Source organism: Sapajus apella, unplaced genomic scaffold (genome assembly GCF_009761245.1).
Source record: "Sapajus apella isolate SASKATOON/1434 unplaced genomic scaffold, GSC_monkey_1.0 scaffold5, whole genome shotgun sequence".
NCBI lineage: Eukaryota > Metazoa > Chordata > Mammalia > Primates > Cebidae > Sapajus > Sapajus apella.
In genome coordinates, this window is record NW_022436945.1 from 46,148,963 (window position 1) to 46,161,325 (window position 12,363).

Here is a 12,363-nt window from a genome sequence, read left to right on the forward strand (position 1 = left end):
TTAGAACTCATAAACCACTTTTGTAAAGTTACAGATTACAAAATTAAAGCACAAAATTCAGTAGCAATTCTATACACCAGTAATGTGCAGGCTGAGAGTAAAATGAACAACACAATTTTACTTACAATACTCAGGCAGATCACCTGAGGTCAGGAGTTCAAGACCAACCAGACCAAAATAGTGAAACCCTGTGTCTACTAAAAATACAAAAATTAGCAGGGCATGGTGGCACATTCCTGTAATCCAAGTTATTCAGGAGACTGAGGCAGGAGAATTGCTTAAACCTGGGAGGCAGAAGTTATAGTGAGCAGGAGATTGCACCATTACACTTCAGCCTGGGTGACAGGGTAAGATTCTGTCAGAAGGAAGGAAGGAAGGAAGGAAGGAAGGAAGGAAGGAAGGAAGGAAGGAAGGGTAAGAAAGAGAGAGAAAGAGAAAAGACAAGACAAAAGAAAAAAAGAAGTAAAAAACCTAGAAATACATCTCACCAGAGGTGAAAGATCTCTACAAGAGAATGACAAAACATTGATGAAGGAAATCAGATATAACAAAAATCAATGGAAAAATATACCATGGTTGTAGATTGAAAGATTCAATACATAAAAGTGGCCATACTCTCCAAAGCAACTTACAGATTTAATACTATTCCAAGCAAACTACCAATGTCATTCTTCACATAATTATAAAAATAAAAATAAACTATTATGAAATTCATATGGAACCAAAAAAGAGCCCAAATAGCCAAAGTAATCCTAAGTAAAAATAATAAATGCAGAAGAATCACATTATCTGACTATAATATAAACCTACAGGAACCAAAACAGCATGGTACTGGTACAAAAACAGACACACAGTCTAATGGAACAGAATAGAAAAATCAGAAATAAAACCACATTCCTACTACCATCTTACCTTCAACAAGTTGGAAAAAAAAAAAGAAGCAATGGAGAAATAACTCCCTGTTCAAAATATAATGCTGGCATAACTGGCTAGCCATATGGTGAAGAATGAAGCTGGACCCCTCCACTTCACTATATACATTACTTTATTCAAAAGAGATAAAAGGTTTAAATGTAAGACCTCAAAAAAAATTCTAGAAGACAACCTAGGAAGTGCACTTCTAGACATTGGCCTTTACAAATAATTTTTGGCTAAGTCTCCAAAAGAAATTGCAATAAAAATCAAAATAAGCAAGCGGCACCTAATTAAACTAAAGGGATTGTGCATAGCAAAGAAACTATCAACAGAGTAAGCAGACAATCTACAGAATGGAAGACAATAGTCACAAACTCTGGTGAAGACCAAATATCAAGACTCTATAGGGAATTTAAACAAATCAACAAGCAAAAATAAAAGATAATAACCCCATTAAAAATGGGCAAAGAACATCAACAGACACTACTCAAAAGAAGACATAAATGTGGTCAACAAACATATAAAAAAATGCTCATCATTTCTTATCATCAGAGAAATGCCAATCAAAGCCACAGTGAGGGCCAGGCATGGTGGCTCATGCCTGTAATTCCAGAACTTTGGGAGATCAAGGCAGGTGGATCACTTGAGGTCAAGGGTTTCAGACCAGCCTGGCCTACTTGGTGAAACCCTGTCTCTACCAAAACCACAAAAATTAGCCAGACATGGTGGTGTGCACCTGTAATCTAAGCTTCTCGTGAGGCTGAGGCAGGAGAATTACTTGAACCTGGGAGGCAGAGGTTTCGGTGAGCTGACATTGCACCACTGCACTCCAGCCTGGGTTACAAAGCAAGACTCTCTAGAAAAAAAAAACCCAAATGAGATACCATTTCACACCAGTCAGAATCGCTACTATTAAAAAGTCAAAAAACAACAGATACTAGCAAGGCTGCAGAGAAAAAGAAATGCTTATATACTGTTAGTGAGAATGAAAATTAGTGCAACTACTGTGGAAAGCAGTATGGAAATTTCTCAAAGAGCTTAGAACTACCATTCAACCAGCAATTCCAATACTGGGTATATACTAAAAAGAAAATGAATCATATTAACAAAAAGACACATGCATTTATATGTTCATCGCAGCATTATTCACAATATCAAATACATGGAATCAACCCAGGTACCCATCAATGATAGATTAGATAAAGAAAATGTGGTACATATTTACCGTTTTATGCCACATAGCCATAATAAACATACAATTGTGTTCTTTGCAGCAACGTGATTGCAGTTGGAGGCCACAATCCTAAGTAAATTAATGCAGGACAGGAAACCAAATACCACACCTTTTCACTTATAAGTCAAAGCTAAACATTGAGCACACATGGACATAAATATGGAAATAATAGACACACAAGTACTAGAGCAGAGAGTTAGGGAGAGGGGTGTGGTTTGAAAAACTACCTATTGGGTACTATGCTCACTCTGTGGGTGATGGGATCCATATCCCAAACATTGGCCTCATGTAATATCCCCATGTAACAAGCCTGCACATGTACTATCTGTATTTAAAATAAAATTTGAAATTAAAAAAAAAAAGAACTACATATTTTATTTTTGTCACATCCTTTGTATTGTTTCCAGTCCGCAACTTGATTCGGTATGCTATATGATACTCTATTTTATTTAAATTTTAAATCATGACTTGTATTAATGCTATTTATATTTTGAGACAATTTTATATTATTTATATGTACATAGTTTTTATAATTTTTTTCTCAAATTAACTAGTTGAAAATTCACAAAGACTTTCTATTAGTTATTGAACTTAATTTAATGGTTTATTTTAGAATATGGAATGCAGAAACTGCCCAGGTAATATGAGGTAGAAGTCTAAATCTTTGTGTTGCTTTGAATTTGATAAGACTGTTTTTAGCATTTTAGGATTGGGTTTGATATTTTTATTTAATATTTAGAAAATGCTTGATATCCCTACAATAACTTGTGTTCTATTCCTAGCTTGCAAACCTGTATAATGAATGATTTCGGTATTTATCAGTTGAATGTATTTTCTGATGTAAACTTAATCTTGCATATTGAATTCCTGATTAAGTTACAGCATTCTTTTTAAAATATAAATAAATGTAATTTGAAAATGTTTTATGTAGAATGTTTACATGCATATTTGAAGTTTATTTACACTATAGTTTTGTTTTGTTATACTCTACGTTCTGGTTTTTCTTTTCCAATCAACATTGTTTAAATGTGGGAATTTCCCTCTAGTAGTTATTTTTAAAAAATTCTATTTATAACCTATTGCCTGTAAATACTAGGCAAAACAAACCAAAAGCCAAAACATAAAACTCCAATATTTTGCTCTGTAATTAAATTGTCTTTAATCACTTTTAAAACTATAGGTTTGAATGTGGTTTTATCATAAAGAATAATGCATGTAAGATTCTCTTTCTATGTAATTAATCTGCCTTTTTATGCTGGAAGCTCTTAGAATTTTCTTCATCTCCCTGTAATTTTTATATTTCAAGGACAGTTCCAAATAAAAATACTTTTTTATTAATCCTACTCATATTTGTTGGACTCTTTAAGTGTGAATGCTAAGGTCTTCCTTAAGCTATAGTAAATTATCTTTACTATTTCATTGATCTTATATATTTCTCAATCTTTCACTTTTCTCCATTTCGAAACAAAAATGGATAGATGTTAACATTTTTTATTGCACTCACTATATCTTTTAACTTTCCTTTGTCATATTTTATATATTTGACATTTTAAAATGTAGTCTCAGAAACTTTATCAGTTGATCTTCCAGCTCAAAAATTTCATCACATATTCTATTTATTTTATTGCCTAATCCATCTATTATAAATTTTATAAATTTTGCAAAGCAGTGAATTAGTATTTATGGACACTCTCTTATCCCTCAGAAGACACTAATTAAATAAAAAAATTCTTTATGTGTTCTATGAACTTTTTTGATTGTGTTTTAAGAAAATCTAAATCTTCGAAATTGGCTTAAAATCTAATATACACTTGACCAGGCAACCACAAAACTAAAAAATTAAGAATTTTAAAATGCTTGCTAATAAAGTATGTTATTTTATAGGTTATCAATTATATTTAAATTAAAAATAGAATCATATAATTCTATACTGTTAAAACTAACACTGTGTAGAGAAAAAGAAAATTTATTAAATTATTTTATGTCAAGCAACACCCATTATTAAAAACTTACAGAACATATAAGAAAATCTAGATTTATTCATGTTAAAAGATACCAAATATTTAGCAAAACAGTAGTAGATTAAATACAGGTATGAACTGAAAAAATTGTATTCCGTTGTCAAGTAAGTCTTCTATTTCTTTGACCCAAAAGTATAAGAATCTTAAAAACCAGGATATAAATTACTATATTTTTTTACATTAAGAGCCTTCAAGGAGAAAAACAATGTAAACTATACATTTAGAAAAACAGCTTATTATTTTAGATAGTATTTAAATATTTCTAAATGAATTATTATAAAATTATTACAAAAGTTTTCCAAATCATACCTTATACCTAGTACAACAGACATGTGAAAATTGCTAAGAACATTTTAAACTATGGAGAACAATGGGGAGAATTCACTTTTATCGGAGTAGTAGGTGCATATCTAACATCAATAGTGGTAGATAAGTTTGTGCTCTTTTCATTTAGAGAATATTGTGGACATTTGTGAATGCTGGAAAGAGAGCTCTAATGTTATACAAGACAAGCTTTTGAGCATAGTATTGAAACGTTTGGACATCCAGTTATGAAATTAAACATCCTTCAAAATATGGAGTCAATTCTGAAGGTTAAGGATTCCCAAAGGTCAAGCTTCAGACACACCACACTGGATTATACGTTCATTGCTTTGTCCTCAAACATATTGAGTTAGAGTTGCCTAGACCGAAATGTGATAATGTGCTGTCTAATGAGCTTTCCTGGTGATTCCAATAAACAGATTTTGAAACTCTAATCTTAGTTCTCAAAGGCCATTATTCATTAGGATCATCTGAAGTCAAAGACAATTCAGATAAAAGTTTCTTCCTGCAGAGATTCTGTCTCAGCAGATATAAGAAAAGAAATTGGAGTCAAAATTTTGAATTAAACAACCCAGGTAGAAGCACTAAGCACTAAAAGAAACACAGATCTATATTATCATTTAACTAATAGTCATTTTAATTGTTAATTTTATCTCCAGCCTAAATATGATTGCAATGTATAGACAGAGTTATCATAGGGAAAGATTACAGATGAGTTGAGGAGTTAATCCAACTGTGTAATTTTAGCATTATTAGGAATAGGTGGTTTTATACAGGTTAGCCTTAGGGGGCATTGTTTGGATAGAATGTGTAGCATTTGTTAACTAATTAGGGTGACCATTGAAGTCAGGGGTCGAACATGGCTCTTGGTAATGACTTTTGAAGAATAAGCCAATTTTTGTGGGAGATGATGATATGTTTTGTCAAGCTTTATTAAGCAATAAAGATAAAAGGATCTAAAAGGTCAGAGGAAATAAAACCCTGTCTTTGAAAGAATAGAAATTATATTTGAACTACTAAAAAGGAAAGAAGCCTGATCAGAAAAGAGGTTAGAATAGAATTTTTGAGACTATAAACCTTTCAAGAAATAAGAAGTAACGTCACAAATTTATAAATGAGAATGCCAAATACTTGAAAATTAATTACATACATACTACCTTAATTCCTCAGAGAAAAGCTAAATGTAGGAGACCTTCAAACTAACATTTTTTTTTCTCACACATGCACAAACAATATGCCTATTGTACCAATTTCCCACTTGTAACACAAACCTCCATAACCTGTAACTCAACAACTCATTGATTCTAAAGTGTTTTTACTTCCCGCATTTAACTATATTTGCAATCCAAATACAGTGTGGAAACACTTGAATAACCTGTATTTAGCCCCAGAGAGGTATTAGGTTACAGATTATATGTGTTCAATATCAATCAATTTTAGCTTTTTTAAATATCCTCATAGGCCACCAACTTTACCTTGGCCCACTTTTCCTCTCTGTTCAGAAAAGATCTTTATTATGTAGAAAACTGTTACATGAATTATGTGCTACACAAAAGCTCTCTGGGAGTCTCATTTTATTTATTGAATTATATTTTAAGTAAACAATGCTAAAAAAATTCTCCATTGAATTAGTCTGTAGATGAAAGAGTTTTATAATCTACTCCTTTTCATATTTTTTATGTTCTACCTTTCATAATTGAAGTGTTCTTATATACATATATGTATCACTGTATCACTGTTTCACAAAATCATAAAATCAGATCTCTAAATATAATCTCTTACTCAACGAGTCTCATAAATTGATCAAGTTATACCAGCAAGAGACATAATTACTCATTTTGTACATTATATGAGACACCTTAAATAAAATAATTGACTTATTTTTCATTAATACTAATTTTTTTTGCTTAACTTTAGTAAATAAACTTGGAAATTACCTATTGCCATTTTATGTAGTTCATAATTATTTTCATGTTACATGTTTTATGAAAATTCCCTGAATATTTCAAAGTTACATCCTTTGAAACATAGAAAGCCTATTAAGAAATTTAAACTTCCAAATAAATTCTTTTTCTACTAAATTGCTCCTTTCAGTCAATACATTAGTAATATGAATCACTTAAAGGCTCAGCTCTTGCTTCTTTATTTCTCATTGGAAAATCTAGTGGTAGTTTAGGTAACACAAATACTCTTTATGTGGTTGTATCCTATGATGAGCCAAGCCCTTAAATGTTGTAAGCCACTGGAACTTGGTTATTCCTATCTCAGAGTCATCCATTTTTCATCAATGATAGGATAGCCTTGTCCTATCTGGCTAGGATAGAATTTAGCCTATCCTTGCTAGGTCAGTGAAGACTTGTCCTGATGTTATTTGAACCTTCTCCTCTCATTCTGCTTTAATTGAATATCCTCTGCAAGACTGTGAAAGCACATTTTCTAGATGACACTCTCACCATGTGAGATGAACAGTCTGTCTGAGACAACTTTTATCCTAGCATATAATTTTTTAATTGGATTTCCTTCTGAAAATGGATCTTTGCCCCAGTGACCTAATTTTCTTAGAATATGGACTCTCCTTACAGTAAATTTTAACCATTTCTTTTTGTCATGTCTATATCAGTGAAGCTGTCCACTAGATTAATTTCTTTAATATAAATGTGTTCATCAATAAGTTCAAGTTTGCTAGTTCTCAATTTAATGTTGAATTACTGATTGTTTCTCCGGAGAGGAGTGACACTTCCACAATCAGTAGTAGTTCATAACCCTCCCTATCACCTGAATTTCTATTTATTTCATGTCTTGGTTTCATTATACCAGTACATTTTAAAACTCTTCATATAACTCAAAAACTTGAGTAATGACTTTGCTCTTGGAACAGAATTATTCTCTTTGGGAAATACAAATTAATTTTATTTCGTTATCTCATTAATAAGCCCCTATTATTCATTTTTGGTAGTTGTGCTAATTGCTTAATGAGAAATTTCTTTTAAAAAATACTCTTTTCATCAATAGTCTATCAGGTTGAAGTGACATGTAATTTAGACCAATACCCACCTTTTCTTTTCATTAAAAAATCCTTTTAATAATTTTCATTCTGAGAGTAAAACTGGAAATTTCAGTTCAGTCATTTTCTGCTATAATCAAAATAGCAGAAACAATTCTTTAGGTGTAATTAGCAATTACATTTCTTAGTGTGTAAGTAGTTTGCTTTATATTTGTTATTAAATAATGCAAATTAGAAATGAAATATCTTCATTCCAAGCTATAGATTCTTTTCTTAGAGTGAGAAATATAGTTAAATTGGCATTTTTTTTTATATTTCCAAACATAAACCAGCATAAAGAGGTTACTAAACTTACAGCTTATGCTTACAAAGAGTTTAGTAAAACTTAATTGAGTATATTCTTCCATGTCTTACTGGTATTGTTAGTTCATCTTTGATTTTCATTGAATTTTATATAAAAATGTTCTATGATGGTCCTATTCAGTATAAATTGATTGCTATATAAAAATGTCCAAACACCGTTTTGACAAGTTTTCTTGTCTAATGTTACTTATACCTTTGTTCCTCTAACCTTACATTTTTCCTTTCTCAGTTCATTTTTAAGTTACACAAGGAGTTTCCTATGTCTATTAGCCAATTCTCATATTGCTATAAAGAAATACCTGAGATTGGGTAAATTATAAAAAGAGGTTTAATTGGCTCACAATTCTGTAGGATGCATAGCAAGTACGATGCTGGCATGTGCTAGGCTTCTGCGAAAGCTTCAGGAAACTTACAATCATGGCGGAAGGCAAAGGGGCAGCAGGAGTATCCATCATACAGCCAAAGCAGGAGCAAGAAAAGATGGGGAGGTGCCAAACACTTTTAAATGACCAGATCTTATGAGAACTCAGTCATTATTGCAAGGACAGTTTCAAGGGTATGGTATGAAACCATTCATGAGAAATCTGCCCGCATGACCTGATCACCTCCCGAGCCAGGCCTCATCTTCAACATTAGGGATTAGAATTTAACATTAGATTTGAGTGGAGAAACAGGTGCAAACCATATTAACAAACTAAATACAAGATCCATGTTTTACTCAGTAACATATTGACACTTTTAAAAAACTTGGATTTATAAATATTCTATATTCATTGCTTAAACATCATAATATTCCTGAATTACTTGAGTTAATACAAGTTTTTCAAGTTCAACTAATTTTCAAGAAACACTGTCATGCCTACTAAAAGATTATTTTATTAAAAGTGAAATTAGATGACCATGAAATTTAGATAAATGGAGAATGAAAAATTTACTAGTTGGTTATCACCTCTTATCCCTCTTTGATCTTTTTGTAGTTTTTATGATATGCTTATTTAATCTAGAAGTTTGTTAGAATCAATGGAGGCAAAAAATAGAAATTCATTTTTTTAACCTACTGTTCGAAATAAAGATTAAATGAAATAACTAATCAGTTTATACAAAGATCCAAATCACTTCATCTGTAAGGTTATTCAATATCTGTTTGCCTTTGCATATTTAATGAATGTCAGACTCAGGTAATTATGTTCCTCAGGTTGGCACACCTTTTTCATATGTCTATTTGTAGGCCCTATCTTGTTTAATTTATCAAAATATTCCAATTCTTCCCTGTTGTTATAGCCTCAGATGCTACCATCCTGGCTCAAACTATCATTTCTCACATGAGATAATGTGTTATAGAGCATCCCTTAGGCTCTGCATTGGCCATGCACTGTAATTGGAATGTCCTCTCATACATGCCCACAAATAGCTCATTTAATTTCTTTAAGATTTTGTGCAAATGTTTAGCTCTCAAAATCTAAAATTTTACCTTGCAGCCAAGCACAGTGGCTCACATCTGTAATGACAGCACTTTGGAAGGCTGAGGCAGGTGGATCACCTGAGGTCAGAGGTTTGAGAACAGCCTGACCGGCATGGAGAAACCCCATCTTTGCTAAAAATACCAAAAATTAGCTGGGTATGGTGGCGCATGCCTGTAATCCCAGCTACACAGGAGGAGGAGGCAGGAGAATTGGTTGAACTCATTAGGTGGAGGTTGCAGTGAGCCGAGATTGCACCATTGCACTCCAGCCTGGGAGATAGAGCAGGACTCCATCTCAAAAAAAAAATTGTTTTTTTTTACTTTGCAATCCACCTCTGTCAAAACTGCTTATTTTTCTCTATCTTTTAGTACCATTACACTGTTAACTTTCTATATAACGTACATTGTTTGTGTCTATTATCTGTTGACTTTCAGCCAACCATGTTTGTTCATTATTTTTTAGTTATGTTAAAGTGCCTGGAATGTCTAACCATGACAGGAACACTAGAGTGAATGCATGAAGCTTTCACTTTATGCTAATCATGTATTATACCAAGACTTCTGGTGTCATTTTTTTATCTATCTATCTATCTATCTATCTATCTATCTATCTATAGATATATATCAGTGTGATACCATCAATATGAGAGACAAATATGATCAGGCTCCACTATTCTATTACTTCTAAAATCATTCTACAATGCCCTTTTCGGTGGGAAACTTGTTTATATATAATTTAACTTTTAACTTATTATTCTTTCCACATTTTTATCCTAAATAATGCCTGTCCTTCACTGATCACACTGTTTTACTCAAAGCTTTTTCAGATGGAAACTACTTTTACTTGCATAACCCACAAAACTTCCCATTATGATTATGAATTATCCTACTCAGAGTCTGACATAAAGTCATATTTGAGATCAGATCTTCCTTATTTCCTATTGTGTCCTCCAGACCATTTTTTCTTCAATAATAAGAAAAGCCCAGCTCATCTATGGTGCATGCATTTACTGAAGTCATACACAACAAATTGTAAGTACTAAGCATTATGATCAGAATTGTATATACATTATAGTTCATGAAATACACATATACCACATTCCATTTTCTCTCTTTATTTACATTTACTAAACTTTGCTTATTCACCATCATTCCTTGAAGTATTAATGTCTTCTATGAGTTTATTCATTATTCACATGACCTTTAAAACAAGACAAAAATAGATACACACCCAAATTATGTGTTTTCTGGCCTATTCCTTTCTGCTGTAGACTGAATGCTTATGTCCCCACAAAATTGACTTACTTAAAACTAATCCTCAGTGTGATGGTATTTGGATTTGGGGCCTTTGTGAAGTGATTGGGTAATGAGGGTGGAGCTCATATTTATGAAATTATTGCCCTTATAAAAGAGACCTCAAGTAGCTGCCTGGCTCCTTATATCATGTGAGAACACAACAAGAAGTTGACAGTCTATCAACCAGGAAGTGGGACCTCACCTAGCACAAAACCTGCTGGGGCCTTGATCTTGGACTTTCCAGATTCCAAAATGATAAGAAATAATTTTATGTTATTTATAAGCCACCTAGTTTATGACGTGGTTACAGCAGCTCAGATAAACCAACTTAAGGTACCAGGTGATGGCTAGAGCCTGAAAGAGTTTTGACTTACATGCTGAAAATGTCTACATTTTCATGAATCAAATATTAAGATACTTCTTAAGAGAACTCAAAAGGAGAAGGGGAAATTACAGAGAATACCTAAATTTTTTTAGAGAATGCCTAAGTTATCTTGAAGAGATGTTTGTAGAAATATGGATAGTAAAGGGCATTCTGATGAGAACTCAGAGTTCAAAGGAATGTTTTTGGAAACTGGAAGAAAGGTCATCTTTATTACAATGTAGCACAGAACTTGGAAGAATTAGTTTTGTTCCATATGTTTTTGTGGAAAGTTGAACTTGTGAGTGATGAAATTGGATAACTGCCTGAGGAAAGTTCTAAACCAAGTGTTGAAGGAGCAGCATGATTCTTCCTGATTGCTTATAATAAAATACAAGAAGAGAGAAATGACATAAGCACAATAATTTTAATCAAAATAGAAGAGAACTTAAAGATTTGGAAAACTCTCAGTATATTCATATTATAATGAATGAGAAAGCCTCTTTGGCAAAGAACACTAAGGGTGTGGTCAAGTGACTGTTGTGTGGATCAGCCATGTAAACAGAACCCAGGCGCTATTATCCAGGACAATGGAAGAATTACCCTGAAGGCAATTTAAGGTTTATTAGGACTACCTCTCTTACCACAGGCTCAAAGTCCAAGGGCCTTGTGGGTAGATTGGTTTCAAAGGAAGGACTGTCAGAGCCTGTGGGACCCATTTTGCCTCAATGCCTTGCTCTCTGGCATTACACACAGCTGCCCCTGGTAAAGTTTAGGTGGGCCCTCATGTGGTACAGGCTGCACTGGCCACTTCTCTGAAGGGCACAGACAGAAAACTTTGATGGTGTCTGCATGGTGTCAACTCCACAACCTCACAGATAATAAAAGCCCTGGGAGCATAGTTGCCTCCACTTAGATTTCAAAGGATGAGTCTTTAGTCCCACAGAGCCAATGTGTGATCTTCATCCCAGTTGTCCAGCAGGGCAGAACATTGATCTAGAAAGCATAATGTTTTAAGGGCTAATGAAATTTGCTACATTTAGTTTTAAAATTGCCTAAGAGCTGTCACTCCTTTTTCTTTTCTCTCTTTTGGAAAAGTAATGTCTATCCTATGCCTTCCACACCATTATATTTTGGAAGCATGTAATGCATTTGATTTCACAGGTTCAAGGCTGTAAAGGAATTGCTTCAGGATGAATCATATGTTAAGTATCATCAATATCTAATTTAGATAAGATTTAGATGAGATGTTGAAATTTAAACTTTTCAGTTAATGCTAGAATGAGTAAAGATATGTGGGATTGTTGAATGGAATTAATGTAAGAAGAACATAAATTTGGGGGAACAGGAGTATCATACTATAGACTTAATGTTTTTATAGCA